Source organism: Pristiophorus japonicus, unplaced genomic scaffold (genome assembly GCF_044704955.1).
Source record: "Pristiophorus japonicus isolate sPriJap1 unplaced genomic scaffold, sPriJap1.hap1 HAP1_SCAFFOLD_80, whole genome shotgun sequence".
NCBI lineage: Eukaryota > Metazoa > Chordata > Chondrichthyes > Pristiophoridae > Pristiophorus > Pristiophorus japonicus.
Genome location: NW_027254718.1, coordinates 1346460 through 1363238, shown reverse-complemented (window position 1 = coordinate 1363238; position 16779 = coordinate 1346460). Strand labels below are relative to the sequence as shown.

General features: G+C 45.0%; 1 non-coding gene across 1 annotated transcript; it reads left to right on the top strand.

The window, feature by feature from the left end:
- Positions 1-448: 448 nt before the first annotated feature.
- Positions 449-537, top strand: trnag-ucc (transfer RNA glycine (anticodon UCC)). The gene is given in 2 exon segments: positions 449-485; positions 502-537. It is a non-coding gene; the product is annotated as a tRNA-Gly (tRNA).
- The last annotated feature ends 16242 nt before the right edge of the window (positions 538-16779 follow it).

Genomic DNA, 16779 nt, shown 5'->3' with positions numbered 1-16779 from the left:
GGTCCTGAGGCCCAATACACAATTGCCTTCAGGGATGATAGAAATCTCACTTTATTCTTTTAAAAGAGAACTGCTGTCATTCAAGGGTCATTCTGCAACTGGGTAAAAGCGATGTCCTTGCAGTCCCGGATCATTCTGTGTCTGTTTATACGAGCTGGTTGTCAGTTCCGATTCATAATCTTTCCCTTTGAAACGGATTTTCTCATAAACCCGGGTCATCCTGTATAGTTTGAGAAGGAGTATGATTTCAGCTGCAATGACCGAATTGTTAAACTGTTGTGTTTCAATTTACATTGGGCTTGCCTGCGCCGGTGCGCACACAGATCGCCGTGCATCTGTTCATTCACTCGAAATATGCTCATCATTTCCTTAATCCAGTCCTTGATATTGCAGTTGCCCCGAATCGGCTAGCAATATACACAATAACACAATGAATGGTGTTCGCAGCGGCCGCGTGGCCTAATCGATAAGGCGTCTGACTTCCATTTTAACCGCAAAGTCATCAGAAGGTTGCAGGTTCGAGTCCTGCCGCGGTCAACTTAGCTTGCTACGTGAAATTTTACTTTTTTTGTTGTGATTTTGCCGAGAAACCAACCATCTCTTCCAATTGCTCACCTGAAGTAAAGGAAGTGTGTTTGCTTAAAGAATCTCATGACACGTTTTCATCATTGTCGATTTGCATGCACGGGCAGAACAAGCTGTGAAGTGGACTTTCTTGCACATTATTTTTGTTTGGATACAAAAAGCAGGAGATTGAATGGCTGACGATGCGCTGCACAAGGTGCTATACAAGCGACGAGGTGGCCGATAGGTTAAGGCGATGGACTGCTAATCTATTGTGCTCTGCACGCATGGTTTCGAATCTCGTCATCGTTGGCTTACAGCTTTGACCTCGTTTTGTCATTCACATTTAACCTCATCGCCAAATTCTCCTTTGACTGACACGGATGCTGCACTTTCCTCATATCAGGTCGCAAATTAATTATATATTCGTCAAAAGGAGCACAGTTGCAGTACAATGGTGAGGGAGACTATTTTGATATGTTTCTGAGGGACAGCACAAGCACGATGGGCCTAATATCTTTTCTCACTACCGTCAGAATCTGAGAGCTGCGCTTTTCACTGTCGGCGGCTCGTTGGTCTACGGTTATGAATCACGCTTAGGAATGATCAGATTTGAATTGCGAGCGTTCTCGGGCCAAACCCCGGACGAGCCTCGCCATGTTTTACTCAAAGTTCCGCTTCTCACAGCCACTCGACACGTGAGAAAACAGACATATTTCACGTTAAAACGTGTGATTTTGCGCCGATGTTCGCTTCGCATCCAAACCCAAGAGCAAAGTGAAACCCGCCAAACTGAGTAATGTTAAAATATCTCAGAGGTACTCGGCTCTGTGACTCTTTGGATAACCTAAACCCTTGTTTTGTTCCGGCCAATACTTGATCAGAATATCTTGCTGTCGGTACTCATAAGCTCACCTCAATTGGGATAAGCATACATTCGGCGTCAATCTCCACCTCTGCCCTGAATATCAGTGCGTCCTGTTTCTCGAGAGCTGAAAAGATGTGAGAAGCTGCCTTTTGAATTAGTCCCTTGGCTGCCGAATTCAAAGCGGACAGGAAATCAATCCAGGCTGGCAAAGCTGCCTGGTCTGATTAAAAGGCGGCGACACCCTATATTGCCTGATCATGGTTTTGCTATTCCCACGAATACATCCTCTGGACCATCCTTTGTTACGTTATTGCCCGATTACCACCCAATTTGCCTTTTTCCATTGTGCCATTTATTATTTAATCACTCCTGTGTTCCACTGTATCACAGACGTTCCCATTTGACCTTTCTCGATGCACATTGTTCCAGGCGCTATTTTGTTGAATATAATCTGTAATCTTTAACTTTTTCCTGAAATATCGGAATGATTATCCGACAGAACGTGAAAACGGATTCTTCCTCCACAGAATCAGTACGACCTGTCGAGTTTTACTTATTTATTAGTTTTTATTCATTCTATTTCCATGTCCGCTTTAAAGGGATGTGCTGTCTGTCCGAGATCATTCTCTGTCTGTTTAAAATGGTGTGCTATCAGACCCGCATCATTCTGTGTCTGTTTAAACGTGATGTGCTGTCTGTCCCGCATTTCCAATTTCTAATTACAAATAAAGCCTTTGGAGGGTGCAGGAATTTTAATTTGCTTGTGTGGTTGTGTAAGCCAGAGTTTGTGCAAACGTGCTGTGCGATCTTACTGTCATGTGAGAAAAATGCATTACATGCAACTTGAAACCGTACTGATTCGATTGAACACACCTTCGTGGACTGTCTGACGGTAGAAGAATCTGCTGTGGGATTTTGCTATTCCACATCTGAAAGAAGGGAAAATACACAAGTAAGAAATATAGCGATTTGAGCCAGGGCCTGCGTGTGGGTTTTGTGATATGACGACATCCTCCATCCTTATTTTCAAATTCAAATCAAATCAAACCAAGACAAGACAAGACAAGACATGACTGACTGACTGACTTTGTTTATACATTTATAAATATGTGTATATTTATATGTAATCCCAAATTTTGAACTTCCAAAAGAAATATGCTTTTTCTGTTCCGCCTGCACCGGGCTCTATTACATTTGACCTCTTTCACAGCACAAGCAGCTGCTGTCATATCCTGCAGAAAGACACACACGACTTTAAAAGATCTCCTTTGTCGCCCACATCTTCCCAATGACTTGTCTTCCATCATGGGCTTACTGTGTTTGTGCAATGATTGACTGCACACCTCATTTCCAATGAAATTCTTCCAGTCACACAGCCTTCCTTCAATCAAAAAATATATAGATTATGAATCAATTATTTATTTATTTAAAACTACTCATATTCAATTTTTTTTAAATAAAATTTAAATGCATTTATTTTCTTAAAATGTTAAATATATATATATTTCAATCTGGGCTGGTTTTACGTTCCTCCCTCCTTCCTGCCTGTGGCTTCAATGACCGTCTCTGCCCCGCGTGGTCCTGAGGCCCAATACACAATTGCCTTCAGGGATGATAGAAATCTCACTTTATTCTTTTAAAAGAGAACTGCTGTCATTCAAGTGTCATTCTGCAACTGGGTAAAAGCGATGTCCTTGCAGTCCCGGATCATTCTGTGTCTGTTTATACGAGCTGGTTGTCAGTTCCTGTTCATAATCTTTCCCTTTGAAACGGATTTTCTCATAAACCCGGGTCATCCTGTATAGTTTGAGAAGCAGTATGATTTCAGCTGCAATGACCGAATTGTTAATCTGTTGTGTTTCAATTTACATTGGGCTTGCCTGTGCCAGTGCACACCCAGATCGCCGCGCATCTGTTCATTCACTCGAAATATGCTCATCTTTTCCGAAATCCAGTCCTTGGTATGTAATCCCAAATTTTGAACTTCCAAAATAAATATGCTTTTTCTGTTCCGCCTGCACCGGGCTCGATTACATTTGACCTCTTTCACAGAACAAGCAGCGGCTGTCAGATCCAGCAGAAATACACACGCGACTTTAAAAGATCGCCTTTGCAGCCCACATCTTCTCTCGTGACTTGTCTTCCGCCATGGGCCTACCTTGTTTGGGTAATGATTGACTGCACACCTCATTTCCAACAACTCAAATTCAATTTTTTTTAGATGAAATTTAAATGCATTTATTTTCTTAAAATGATAAATATATATATATTTCAGTCTGGGCTGGTTTTACGTCCCTCCCTCCTTCCTGCTTGTTTATCACCTGTGGCTTCAATAACCATCTCTGCCCCGCGTGGTCCTGAGGCCCAATACACAATTGCTTTCAGGGATGATAGAAATCTCACTTTATTCTTTTAAAAGCGAACTGCTGTCAGTGATGTTTCATTCTGCATCTGGGTAAAAGCGATTTCCTTGCAGTGCCCGATCATTCTGTGTCTATTTAAACGGGCTGGTTGGCAGTTCCGATTCATAATCTTTCCCTATGAAACGGATTTTCTCATAAACCCGGGTCATCCTGTATTGTTTGGGCTTGCCTGCGCCGGTGTAATCCCAGATCGCCGTGCATCTGTTCATTCACTCGAGATATGCTCATCTTTTCCATAATCCACTCCTTGATAATGCAGTGGCCCCGAATTTGCTCGCAATATACACAACAACACAATGGATGGTGTTGGCAGAGGACGCGTGACCCAATGGATAAGGTGTATGACTTCAATTATAACCGCAAAGTTATCAGAAGATTGCAGGGTCGAGCTGTGCTGCGGTCATCTTAGCTCGCTGTGTGAAATTTTCCTTTCTTTGTTGTGATTCTGCCGAGAAACCAACCATCTCTTCCAGTCACTTGCCTGAAGTAAAGGAAGACTGTTTGATGAAAGAATCTAATGACACGTTTTTATCTTTGTCGATCTGCATGCAAGGGCAGAGCAAGCTGTGAAGTGGACTTTCTTGCACATTATTTTTGTTTGGATATAAAAAGCAGGAGATTGCATGGCTTACGATGTGGTGAAGCAGGGACGATTTGGCCGAGAGGTTACGGCGATGTACTGCTAATGGGCTTTGTGCAATGGGTGCGAATCCCATTCTCGTCATCATTGTCTTACAGCTTTGACCTTCCTTGTCGTTTTGTCATTCACATTTAACCTCATCGCCAAATTCCCCTTTTACTTGAAAGGATGCTGTACTTTGCTCATGTCATGTCTCAAATTAATAATATATTCGTAAAAAGAATAATATTTGTAGGACAATGGAGAGGGGGACGAATTAGATAGTTCTCTGAGGGACAGCACAAGCCACGATGGGCCTAAGATATTTTCTCACTACCGTCAGTATCTGAGAGCTGCACGCCTTACTGTCGGCGGCTCGTTGGTCTAGGGGTATGATTCTCGCTTAGGAATGATTACATTTGATATGTGAGAGGTTCGCCGACGAGCCCCGCCATTTCTTACTCAAAGTTCCATTTCTCACAGCCAGTCGACATGTGAGAATACAAACATATTTCACATTAAAACGTGTGATTTTGCGCCGATGTTCCCACAGCGTCCAAATTCCAGAGCAAAGATTTCATCCCCTTCCGACTGAATACTGCGAACAGACATGGTCACCTTGGTAACGGAATGGTCATTCTGTCATCACTTTCTAAACAATAGCATACAAGACAATGGGTCATCAATAAATGGCAACTGAATTAAACACTCTGCAATTACATTGTAAATAATTGGAAATAAAATGCTGGTTGATAGCTTATCTCTCGCAAAGTTAAGAATGATGTGTTTTGTTTACACACGCACATAGCACCGACTCTGTGCAGTCTTTTCAGTTGTTCTACTTAACCTGATGCAATTTATTTCTTAGGACTTTAGGAACCTGCGGGAAGCCATTCGGCGACGTTTGCTGTGTCAGTATCTCAAGAGGTTGCGCGCCGTTGCTCCTCCCACTGCCCGGGGGAATGTGGCAGCTATTTAAAGGGACAGGAACTCTCTTTTCTATGCCTATTTATGTTTACGGATCAGTCCAGGTTATCTCAGAGTGTTGGCGGACTTCACGATCCGAGCTCCCATTAACATTCGCTACCTTCTGTATTGTCCTGTGATTGTAAAGCTGTCTATTCGAGTGACTTGAGCCTCTCTAAAATGGCACATTGTTTAAATTGGAAAAATTTCAGAATTGTGCAGTGTGACGAAGGTTTTGTTCAAAGGTCGAGTAAAATGTGTTTCAAAATATTCTTTCCAACCCTCCCTCAACCCGCCAAATTTTAGAACACTCTGCAATACTGACTGGGTAGTTCCCAACTTCGGTCCTTGGTCTGTGCTGTTAGTTGATCTCAGCCAAGGCAGCAGTTCATGGATTATAATTGTCCTCAATACCACTGGGCTAAATATGAGTAAAAATTAGCCACTACCCTTGCTCTTGATACTGATCCAGTGATATCAATTTGAAAGTTTGTGGATGTCATTTGGATGTAGGATTGGATTCGGCTCTGATGACTACCACGGTGGAAATCCTACTGACACTCTCTGAGTCGACTGATGGTGAAGCACCAGAGGTTAACAAATTTATGTAGATTTGCACCCAGCCAGATTCAGCATTTCCTGCAGAAAGTAACTCGCAGTTGATTTTAGACCGTAAGGATGGAGGGAGAGTGTCTAGAATAAGGCTTTTACATATTTGGAGGGACAGGAGGGGACATAATGTCCTATAGAATCTAGATTTGTTTATTCTGAATTTATATCCTGTACTTAAGTTAACAACTTTTGTAACCTACATTTGCAGGGTATTAGAATGGGAGGATCTGCAACTTGGTAACTCAAACGAAACATCACGTCAAGATTTGAGAGATTCACCAGATTCATCAGGATCACCTTATCATCAGTGGAAAAACACCAATCAGAGCGCTGAGAAACAGGACACATGTTCTGTGCGTGGATAGAACTTCAACCATTCGTCAACCTCTAAGACTCTTGTGCCCAGCTGACTAAACAATTTAAATGTGGGGACTGTTGGAATGGATGCAGATGTGCGTTGAGTGCAGATGTGCGTCAGGGAGAGGTCATTTACCAGCTGAGTGTGGAAAGAGATTCAGTCTCTCATCTCACCAACTGACATTCGAGGATGAGATAACAGATTTCTCCTGTGAATATAGAGCTGTATTATTGGGCCATTATGTTTTTACTTGTTCATCTAGTTGACTGTAAACCTTTGCCAATTAGTTGATGTGATCAGTTTAATTGTAGATATTTAAAAACATACATTTACTGTGTGGATTCAAATTTAAATTGAAACCAGCTTTGCAGGAGTGATACTCTACTCACACTTTGAAGGTGAGAGAGATGCTGTGGACACAAGAAAATTCCAGTATGTGTAAGTGATTAACAGACTGGATTTTGTGTTTAGTGATCCCGGGTTTGTTAGCTCTCCCTACCCTGGACATCAAGGCATTCTGCACGGTATGGGGAACTGGGACTTGTCCTGAGAATAATCAAAGATCTGAGAAATGAAACAATCTACAGTTAGAAAGGAGTAAAGGCGCAAAATGAAGCAGTCGATAACAAGATACAAATTTGTCTCCTCTTATCATGGAGACATCAAGTATCGACACACTGTGTTATTTGAAATATCAAAATAGTAAACTCCAGCCCAGTTTTATGGGTAGGTAAGATCAGCAGAAACAAATCCCGACTCACAGAATGAACACGATTCAGTCAGGATCTGATTAACAGCAGGAATGACAGTAGAACCCAACCGCTGCAGTCACTTGCGAACTCGCAATTCAAATGACTGAGTAAATCCCTTCCCACACCTCCCCAGTGTGAACTCGCTGGAGTTTCAGCAGATCAGATGACTGAGTGAAACCTTGGCCACACACAGAGCAGGTGAATGGTCTCTCCCCAGTGTGATGGATTTCTAGATCAGTCGGGGAACTGAATCCCTTTCCCACAGTCTTCACATTTCCATGATTTCTCCGTGGAGCAGATGTCCTTGTGTCTCTCTCCAGTTTGGACGATCAATTGAAGTTTCGTCCACACACAGAACACATGTAGTTTCTCCCCACTGTGAATGGCCCGATATTTTTCAGGCTGTGTAGCTGGTTGAAGCTCTTTCCACAGTCAGTAATCTGGAACATTCTCACTCGGATAGGGTATGTGTGTGTCGCTGCTTTTCCAGTCACATTGATGTTTGAAATATTTTCCCACAGACAGAACTGAAAAATTTTTCTCCTTCCACATTCAAAGGCAGATGGTATTCATCATTTCGAGCTAACATGGTTGGGTAAGTACGCAAAGTGAGAATAAAATAAATGAGCTGCTGATTTTCTCTGCTGATCACTGGGCCTTTTGTGCTGGCCCAATAGGGTCAACCCGAACTGGCCCATAAGCATGTGCCTGGGTGACCCAATAGGATGAACCCGGCCTGGCTCAATAGGTTGTGCCTGGGTGATCCAATAGTGTGAGCCCGTTCTGACCCAATAGTGTGAGCCCGGGCTGACCCAAGGAGATGAGACTGTGTTGGCCCATTAATGTGAGCCTGGTCTGGCCCAATAGGGTTAGCTTGGGCTCGTCTGACCCAATAGGGTGAGGCGTGCTGGCGCAGGGTCAGCAGACAACTATCAGAACAACAAGGCTCGCTTTCAGGCGCCACTGAGTTGGACATAAACATTTGACCAATCAAACTGACAGACATCCTGAAGCCCCGCCCAACCTTTGTCCCTGCACAAAGGACCGTGCATGCGCCGTGAGACCGCCCTGACCAATATGGCGGCCGCTGAGCACGCTCCCACCACCGGGGGAAACAGTTTTACTCGTTGGAGTTCAGAAGGATGAGGGGTGATCTTATAGAAACATTTAAAATAATGAAAGGGATAGACAAGATAGAGGCAGAGAGGTTGTTTCCACTGGTCGGGGAGACTAGAACTAGGGCGCACAGCCTCAAAATACGGGGGAGCCAATTTAAAACCGAGTTGAGAAGGAATTTCTTCTCCCAGAGGGTTGTGAATCTGTGGAATTCTCTGCCCAAGGAAGCAGTTGAGGCTAGCTCATTGAATGTATTCAAATCACAGAGAGATAGATTTTTAACCAATTAGGGAATTAAGGGTTACGGGGAGCGGGTGGGTAAGTGGAGCTGATTCCACGGCCAGATCAGCCATGATCGTGTTCAATGTTGTAGCAGGCTCGAGGGGATAGATGTTCTACTCTTGTTCCTAATTCTTATGTTCTTATGTTCTTATTAGTTACTGGCAAGAAAGGCGCCAAGAAAATAGTCACTAAAACGCCACCGAAGAGCGGCAAGAAGCGCGGAAAGTCGAGGAACGAGAGTTACTCCATTTACAGCTACAAAGTGATGAAGCATGTTCGCCCTGACACTGGCATCTCTTCAAGGCCATGGGCATCATGAACTCGGTTGTGAACGATATTTTGGAGCGCATCGCGGGTGAGGCTTCCCGCCTGGCCCATGAAAGCAAGCGCCGCACCTGCAGCTCCCGGGAGATCCAGACCGCCGTGCGCCTGCTGCTGCCCGTGTCGGAAGGGACAAACGTGGTGACCAAGTACACCAGCTCCAAGTCAAACTGTGCGCTATCCTGAGAGATCAAATCCAAACATAACGATTCTTTTAAGAGCCACCCACAAGTTCTCTGAAAGAGCTGCACAAACGCATCTCCCTTTAAACTTAAATCACTAATTATTTCCTGAACACGTGTGTGAACCTTTGGAGTTCCAGCTGTAGATTTAGTTTTGAATTCTCAGAAAAGCAGCTTCACTCTCAGACCTGTTCATTTACAACGCCTGCCGAATTAAAAGCCTGTTTAGGGACTAAGACTCAGATTTCAGTCACACATGCTCTCTCGCAAGTACTTATCAAATTTATTTTTCAATTCCTGTTGCGTTAGTTCGTTTCTTAACCCGACACTCTCCGCAGTATAACAATCCAGAATGGGAGTTCTTACAGAGACCAGAACCGGGACAGATTCAACACTCTGTCTAATATGTCCTAGCTACAGATTATAAATGCACACGAGGCCCATACTTGAGAGAAGGTCACTCTGTGACCAGTAATATTTATTAGCCAGCACGGAAGTGATGATAATGGGTGGAGCTTCCCCTTTAATACCTGAAAGTCCAGGTTAGGAGTGTCTCCCACAAGTTCACCCCCTTGTGGTCAATGTTCTCACGGTGTACAACTTAGGTCAGTTTATAGGTGACAATGACAGTTGAATACATGACATCACCTCTCCCCAAAGTCTTATTGGGATCATTGGTTAAGTCTCTCTGGTGGTTTACGCTCCCTTGTAGAGCGCCTGAGTTGGGGATCCAGCTGTTGGGCGCTGGTCTGAGTGTCTGCTGTTTATGGTGCTTTAGGCCTGTCCGGACTGCCCACAGTGACTGGGCTCTCCTCCGCTTGCTTCCGATGTCCGGTCACCTGTGAAGGAGTGAACTCTGTATCGTGTTCTTGCTCTGCTTCTTCTATGGGGTTGCTGAACCCCCTTTTTGTTTAATCCATGTGTTTGCGGCAGATTTGTCCGTTGGTAAGTTTAACTATCAGAATCCTGTTCCCCTCTTTAGGCAATCACAGTGCCTGCAAGTTATTTAAGCCATGCAGCGTATTTGAGGACAAAGACAGTGTCATTGACATCAATACATCGCACCCACGCATTCCCGGCATGTTAGTCACCTCGTGACTGGCGCCTGCTCTCAACAATTTCTTTCATGGTGGGGTGTCTAATGGATAACCTGGTTTTGAGTGTCCTTTTCATTTGCAGCGTTGTGGGTGGAACCCCTGTGAGCGAGTGTGGTCGGGATCTATTGGCCAACAGGAGGCATGATAAGCGGCTTTGCAGGAAACTCACTTGGATTCTGAGCATTCCCTGTTTGATTATCTGCACTGCTCGTTCCACCTGACCATTTGAGGCCGGCTTGAACGGTGCCGTTTTGACATGGTTGATACCCTTTCCTGCCATGAAGTCCTGAAATGCAATGCTTGTAAAGCACGGGCTATTGTCGCTGACCAAGGCGTCCGGTCGACCATGGGCAGCGAACATTGCACGTTGACTTTCTACCTTGGCGGAGGATGTGCTTAAATTGAGAATGTCACACTCGATCCATTTGAAGTAGGCTCTACTGCAAACAAAAAAATTTTCTCATGAAAGGACCTGCGTAGTCCACATGGACACATGACCATGGTTTGGCGGGCCAGGATCAGCGGCTAAGGGGGACTTCCCTGGGCGCATTGCCCAGCTGGACACAAAATTCCATGTCTGCCTCTATCTCTGGCCAACAAACGTGTGACCTGGCAATTGCCTTCATCGTGGCAATGCTCGGGTGCTCATTGTGGTGTTCTCTGTTGAACATCTCTCTGCCCATCTGGGGCATGACTACACGGTTTCCCCATAGGAGGCAATCTGCCTGAATCGAGAGTTCATCTTTGCGTCTGTGAAATGGTTTGAATTCCTCAGGGAATGCCCAGTACGTGGCTGCCCAGTCCCCATTTAGGACACATTTCTTGACTAAAGACAGTAGTGGGTCTCTATTTGTCCAGATCTTGATCTGACGGACTGTCACAGGTGAGCCTTCACTTTCGAAAATTTCAACAGCCATGACCATCTCAGCAGCATGCTCGGTTGGTCGCTCGGTGGTGGCTAGTCGGAGCCTGCTGAGTGCATCGGTGCAATTTTCAGTGCCCGGTCTGTGCTGAATTGTATAGTCATAGGCGGCCAACGTGAGTGCCCCCTCTCTATGGGGGTCAATGCATTTGCATTTATGGCCTTGTTGTCGGCCAAAAGGGACGTTCGGGGTTTGTGATCTGTCTCCAGCTCAAACCTCCTGCCAAACAGGTACTGGTGCATTTTTTTTACTTCATATATCGATGCAATCGCTTACTTTTCTACGATCCCGTAGCCACGTTCTACCTGGGGCAGACATCTGGAGGCAGAAGCTACCGGCTGTAACTGACCATTGGCATTCACATGCTGCAACACACACCTGACCCCATAGGAAGACGCATCGCATGTTAAATCAAGTTTCTTACATGGGTCATATAGCGTTAACATATTGTTGGAGCATAACAAATTTTGTGCTCAATCAGAAGCCCTTTCCTGGCTGTCCCCTCCAGACCAATTCACGACCTTTGTGCAGGAGCACGTGTAGCGTCTCTAACAGCCTGCTGAATTTGGGAAGAAAGTGACCAAAATAATTCAGGAGCCCCAGGAATGAATGCAACTCCGTCGTGTTACGGGGTCTGGGCGCTCTCGGATCGCTTCCGTTTTGGACACAATAGGTCTGATCCCGTCTGCTGCTACTCTCATCGGGGATGTAGGGCCGATCTGGGGCAGGTCGCCAGTATTGGTGGCTGTGCTGCCCATTGACCGCTGTCCCTGTCACGGCAGTGGGTCTGTACACACTGTGTGTGTGTAAGCCATTCCTGGGGCATCACATTTGTCCCAAAAGACCAGGCTACATGGCCAGGTAGCCCGCTGGACCTGCGGATCTCCCACTGGGGTATTCCTTTGGCATAAACATTGTCGCTGTTGAATTCGGTGTCCTTTAACAGTATACTTCTTGTATACATGACACATTGGCTCCATTCATACATAGTCCAATCTACACTGCTTTCTCTTTTTACATTGTCACTTACAGCATTTAAATCAATTTATTTTATTTTGGTCTCTCCATACATGGTTGCATTTGGCATTTTTCAATTTCTATCTTCATCATTAAGCGTTACAAACTTGTTCTCAACATCACTTACACAAGCATTCATTACATTTTCTCATCAGTTACTCCAGCATCACAATTCAACGTTATGTTATCATACCTGCATTTGCTAACTGCATTTTTAACTTTAAAGTCCTTGTCATCTTTACAGTGAAACTGTCCTTTTAAATTCTTTCAGTTACCGGTCTCCTTTAAGGGGGCCTTCCAATCCGCTTTGCCGCTCGTTGCCAAGTGTCGCTCCTCCAACGCTGCCCCTCGTGGTCAGGTCGTGGCCATTCTGAATTTAGGTTCTTCGCCTCGTGGTGCGGCTGCCATCTTCTCGCTCTCCTCCAGTTAGGATGTGGTGATCTTTCCTTCTCAGGTCCAGCCACAGATTCCGGGAATCCATTTTTCTCGACGATTTGCTTCCCTTAGAGTTCTGAATTGGCCGGGAAGGTGACGTCTGGACCTTTGGTTCTGGTGATCTCGCTATAGTGTTGTGAAGTTGTCGCCGCGCAGTTGAGCTGGACGGTAGGATTTCTAGGTGCAGCCATGGATCCAAGTTCTGGACTGAATGGGATGTGGATTGCTGGAGCCCGGAGACAGTCATCACTTCGACTGACTTGGACCTGCTTCATCCAACTTCTTCCCAGCAGTGTTGGACCATCGATGGCAGTGAGGCACAGTGGGAGTTTGTTCATTACACTGCCCTGGAAGAGGTATCCATCCCCGCTGCCAACGAATGTGGTTTGCCTTTGGTGTAGGTGAATAGTTTCGCTTGGACTGGAGACCGTTTTGCCCGTTTGGAGGGATTGATCCAAAGTTTTTCAAAGGTCGGCTGGCTCATCAAAGACTGGTTCGCCCCTGTTTCGATCGCAATCGAAACTGGAACTACTATGATTTCTACTTCCATCTTCCATGGGACACTTTCAGTGCAGCGGGTATAAATTCCAAACTCTTCTTCGAGGGGTTGAGCAGCTTCGTCTTCATCTATGTCGGAGCCCAGGTGATCAGACAATTCTTCAGCGACGTGGTGAGTAAAGCTTTTTCTGTACTTTCTCTGAAGCTACCCTTTCGCTTTGCAGCCTCTGCATCTATAGACTTTGTAGCGGCATTGCTGGGCCTGTGGTTTCCTCCACAGCGCCAGCATGGGGCTAGACGATTTGCCCTTGTGGTGGACTCAGGGCTGCGGGACTCGGGGCAGCAATTCTGACTTTAGAAGTAGCCATTCAGTTCACTGAATTCGTTAGTTTAGAGTTCTGGGTGTGGGTGATTATTCGCTTGGAGTCGCCGACTGAAATCACGTAGGCGTGGCTCAATTTAATTGAATTCTGCTGGATAACTGTGATGTCCGCAGAGAGCAGTATGTGGAGGAGGTCCTAGTGGCCGATTCCACTGACAAATATGTCCCTCAGTGCTTCATTAAGGTGGTCGCCAAAATCACATGGTGATCTGATTAAATCTGCAGCATACTTAGCAATTTCTTGGCCTTCGGGTCGCCGGTGAGTGTAGAACTGGTCCATGTCTGTAATGGTCTGTCTTTGGGTTTCAGTTCCTCAAGTATTAAACTTAAAAGTTCCCCATAGCTCTTGGTTGTTGTCTTCGCTGGGGCTAGCAAGTCCCTGACAAGGCCATGGATAGTGCGCCCACAACTACTAATCAGGACGACCCTGCACTTGTGCGGCACTGGATCCGGTGTGTCCCCATCCAGGTCGTTGATTCTGAAGAAGTGCTTTAAACTTTCCATGAAGGCGTCCATATCTTCCTCATCGGTGAATAGTTGACAGTTGCTGACATTCGAAATGTTGTGCGTGTAGTTCGTGACCTCGTCGCCAGTTATTGTGTAGGGAGACATTATTTTAATGATCCCACGAGGCAGGGGTACGATACTTAATGTGAAGACTGTAGTTCTTTATTGCAGCACGTAGAGTGATGACACCAAGAGGTGATCTCCCTTTTATACAGCGTTACCTGCAGTGTGCAGGTGACCCTTAATTCTCTAGCAGCAGTAGCCTCTGGTGTACAGATAAGGTATGTACAGGGTGAGGGTACATTCAGTGTTACAGTACATCATAACATTACATCATAATATTGTAGGCGTGCATACATAACAGACTATTTGCTGGCAAAGATATTTGCAGTAGCTTCCCCGGTGGACTAATGGTGAGGATTTGGTGCTTTTACCGCTGCAGCCTCGGTTTGCTTCAGAGAACAGTGTTTCTTCGGCTCTTTACAGTGGTACTCCTGAACAAATTTACAGCTCACCACACTGCTTCTGCTCCAACCATCAGAAGCGCATCATGTGTTGCACCTATACAACATACACTTCTGTGCCTGCTGTTTTAAAGTCAGCAGTCAATAACTAGACCTCTCTCAACAACTGACACTAGAATTTCTGATTGACAAAGTAAATGTTGCCAGTCATGTCCATCATTAGTCTTCAGTGTATCTTTTTGCGCCACATCACCCTTGCTTATCACTGCACGGCTATCAGTCAATGTACTGCCAGTTTGGAAAATTCAACATTGTAAACTTAGCAACGTGTGCAAGATTGGAATCAGATAATGCTGGCCGATGGGCACTGATAACTTATCCTGAGCATTAAGATTTTCATTATCATTATATATTACATTAGCACAACCTGAACTGCGAGATCTGTTTGGGATCCATTGCCCCGAAGTGAGGACTCAGTGGGCGGGGCAATTCCTCCCGGAGTTAGCTTTTCTTTCAAAAAGCTGTGAGGAAGTTTTGCTTAATTTGCTGTCGGGCCGAAAAAGCTCAGTTGGGAGAGCGTTAGACTGATGATTTAAAGGTCCCGGGTTTCGGCAATTGTTGATTATTTTGTGTTCCTTTCATTTTATGGGGAGAAGCTGGTTTTATATCTGGACAATGCTTGAGAGATGGGCTGCTCAGTGCTTGCATGTCAGTAATTTCTATAATGAATTGTTAGATTCATGTGCTGTTTTGCTGTTACTTCTTATTTACACCCTGACCAGTTTTATGAACAGTGAACAATGTTTAAGCGGTGTCATGTGTTCAATGTTTTTGCAGCAAATCGGTCACCCAGTGTAAACCGGAAACACAATCCCCTCAGGCTGGGCTGGCACTGATCTTTAACGCACTTTGTGGCTGGTGAGCTCAGTTGGATCGAATGATGCCGATATCCACTTACGCGCCATTCAAGTGTTTCTCATATTTTTTTCGATTCTTCCTAACATTTAAAATCCAATCTTTCAAAATAAAACAAATCCACACAGAATCCCAAGGGTTGGGAATTATTTGGAATAACATCCATTTCTTGTTTGCCGCTGGAGCAGAGAGGCAAACCTTCTGTTTATTTGTGTTGCTGGGATGCTGATAAAAGTTGAAGCAGCGGCCTGGTCCTGTAAATGGTCATAAGCAGGAATAGACTGACAGAACAGCTCTGTCCCAGAGACGGGCAAACCAAATCAAATGTTCACCGGCTCCAAGAGTGAAAAATCCAGAGAAAAGGACAGAATGAAATAGATTTCAGTGGATGCCTAGCCGCACTGTGGCTGCACCTGAACAAACTTGCAGCTCACCACACTGCTGCTGCCCCTAACATCAGCAGCGCATCATTCGTTGCAGCGATACAACATACTTCCCCGATTATTGCTTTAAGTTCAGCAGTAAACAACTCGACCTCTCTCAACATTGCTGATTGACACTGTAAATTTTACCAACATTTAACTGCAGTGCGAGAACAATCACAATTATCATTGTCTTCCGTGTACGTTCTGGCGCTGCATCACCCTAAAAAAAAACTCGCTCATCACGGCACGACTATCAGGAAATTCATTGCCAGTGTGGACACATGCATCATTTTGAACTTAGCAACGTGTACAAGACTGTAATCAAAGTATGCCTGCGCCATAGGCAGCGATAACTTAACCTTAGCATAGAGATTTTCATTATCATTTTACATTACAGTAACACAAGCTGAGATCCGAGATTTGTTTGGGACCCAATGCCCCGAAGTGAGGATTGAGTGGGCGGGGCAATTCCTCCCGGGGTTAGATTTTCTTTCAGAAATTTGTGAGAAAGTATTCGTATGGCTGCTGTCGGGTGTAATAGGTCAGTTCGAGAGCAGTAGACTGGAGATTTCAAAGTCCATGGTTCAATCCTGGGTTTTGGCAATTTTTCGTTATTTTGTGTTCCGTTCATTTTAAAGGGAGAGGCTGGATTTATATCCGAACAGTGACCATCTCTGTTCTAAATGGGTGTCCCCTTATTCTAAGATCATGCCTTTTAATTCTCGTCTCTCCCATCAGTGGAAAGATCCTCTCTGCATGCACCTTGTCAAGCTCCCTCATAATCTTATACTTTTCAATAAGATCACCTCTCATTCTTCTGAATTCCAAAGAGAAGAGGCCCAGCCAGCTCAAACTTTCCTCATAAGTCAACCCCCTCATGCCCGGAATACACCCAGTGAAGATGCTCTGAACTGCCTCCAAAGCAGGTATATCCTTTCGTTGATATGGAAAACAAAACTGCACGCAGTATTCTTGGTGTGGCCTCAACCATAAATTATATAGCTGTAGCAAGACTTCCCTGCTTTGGCCATTGGCCTACCTGATCAATTGCTA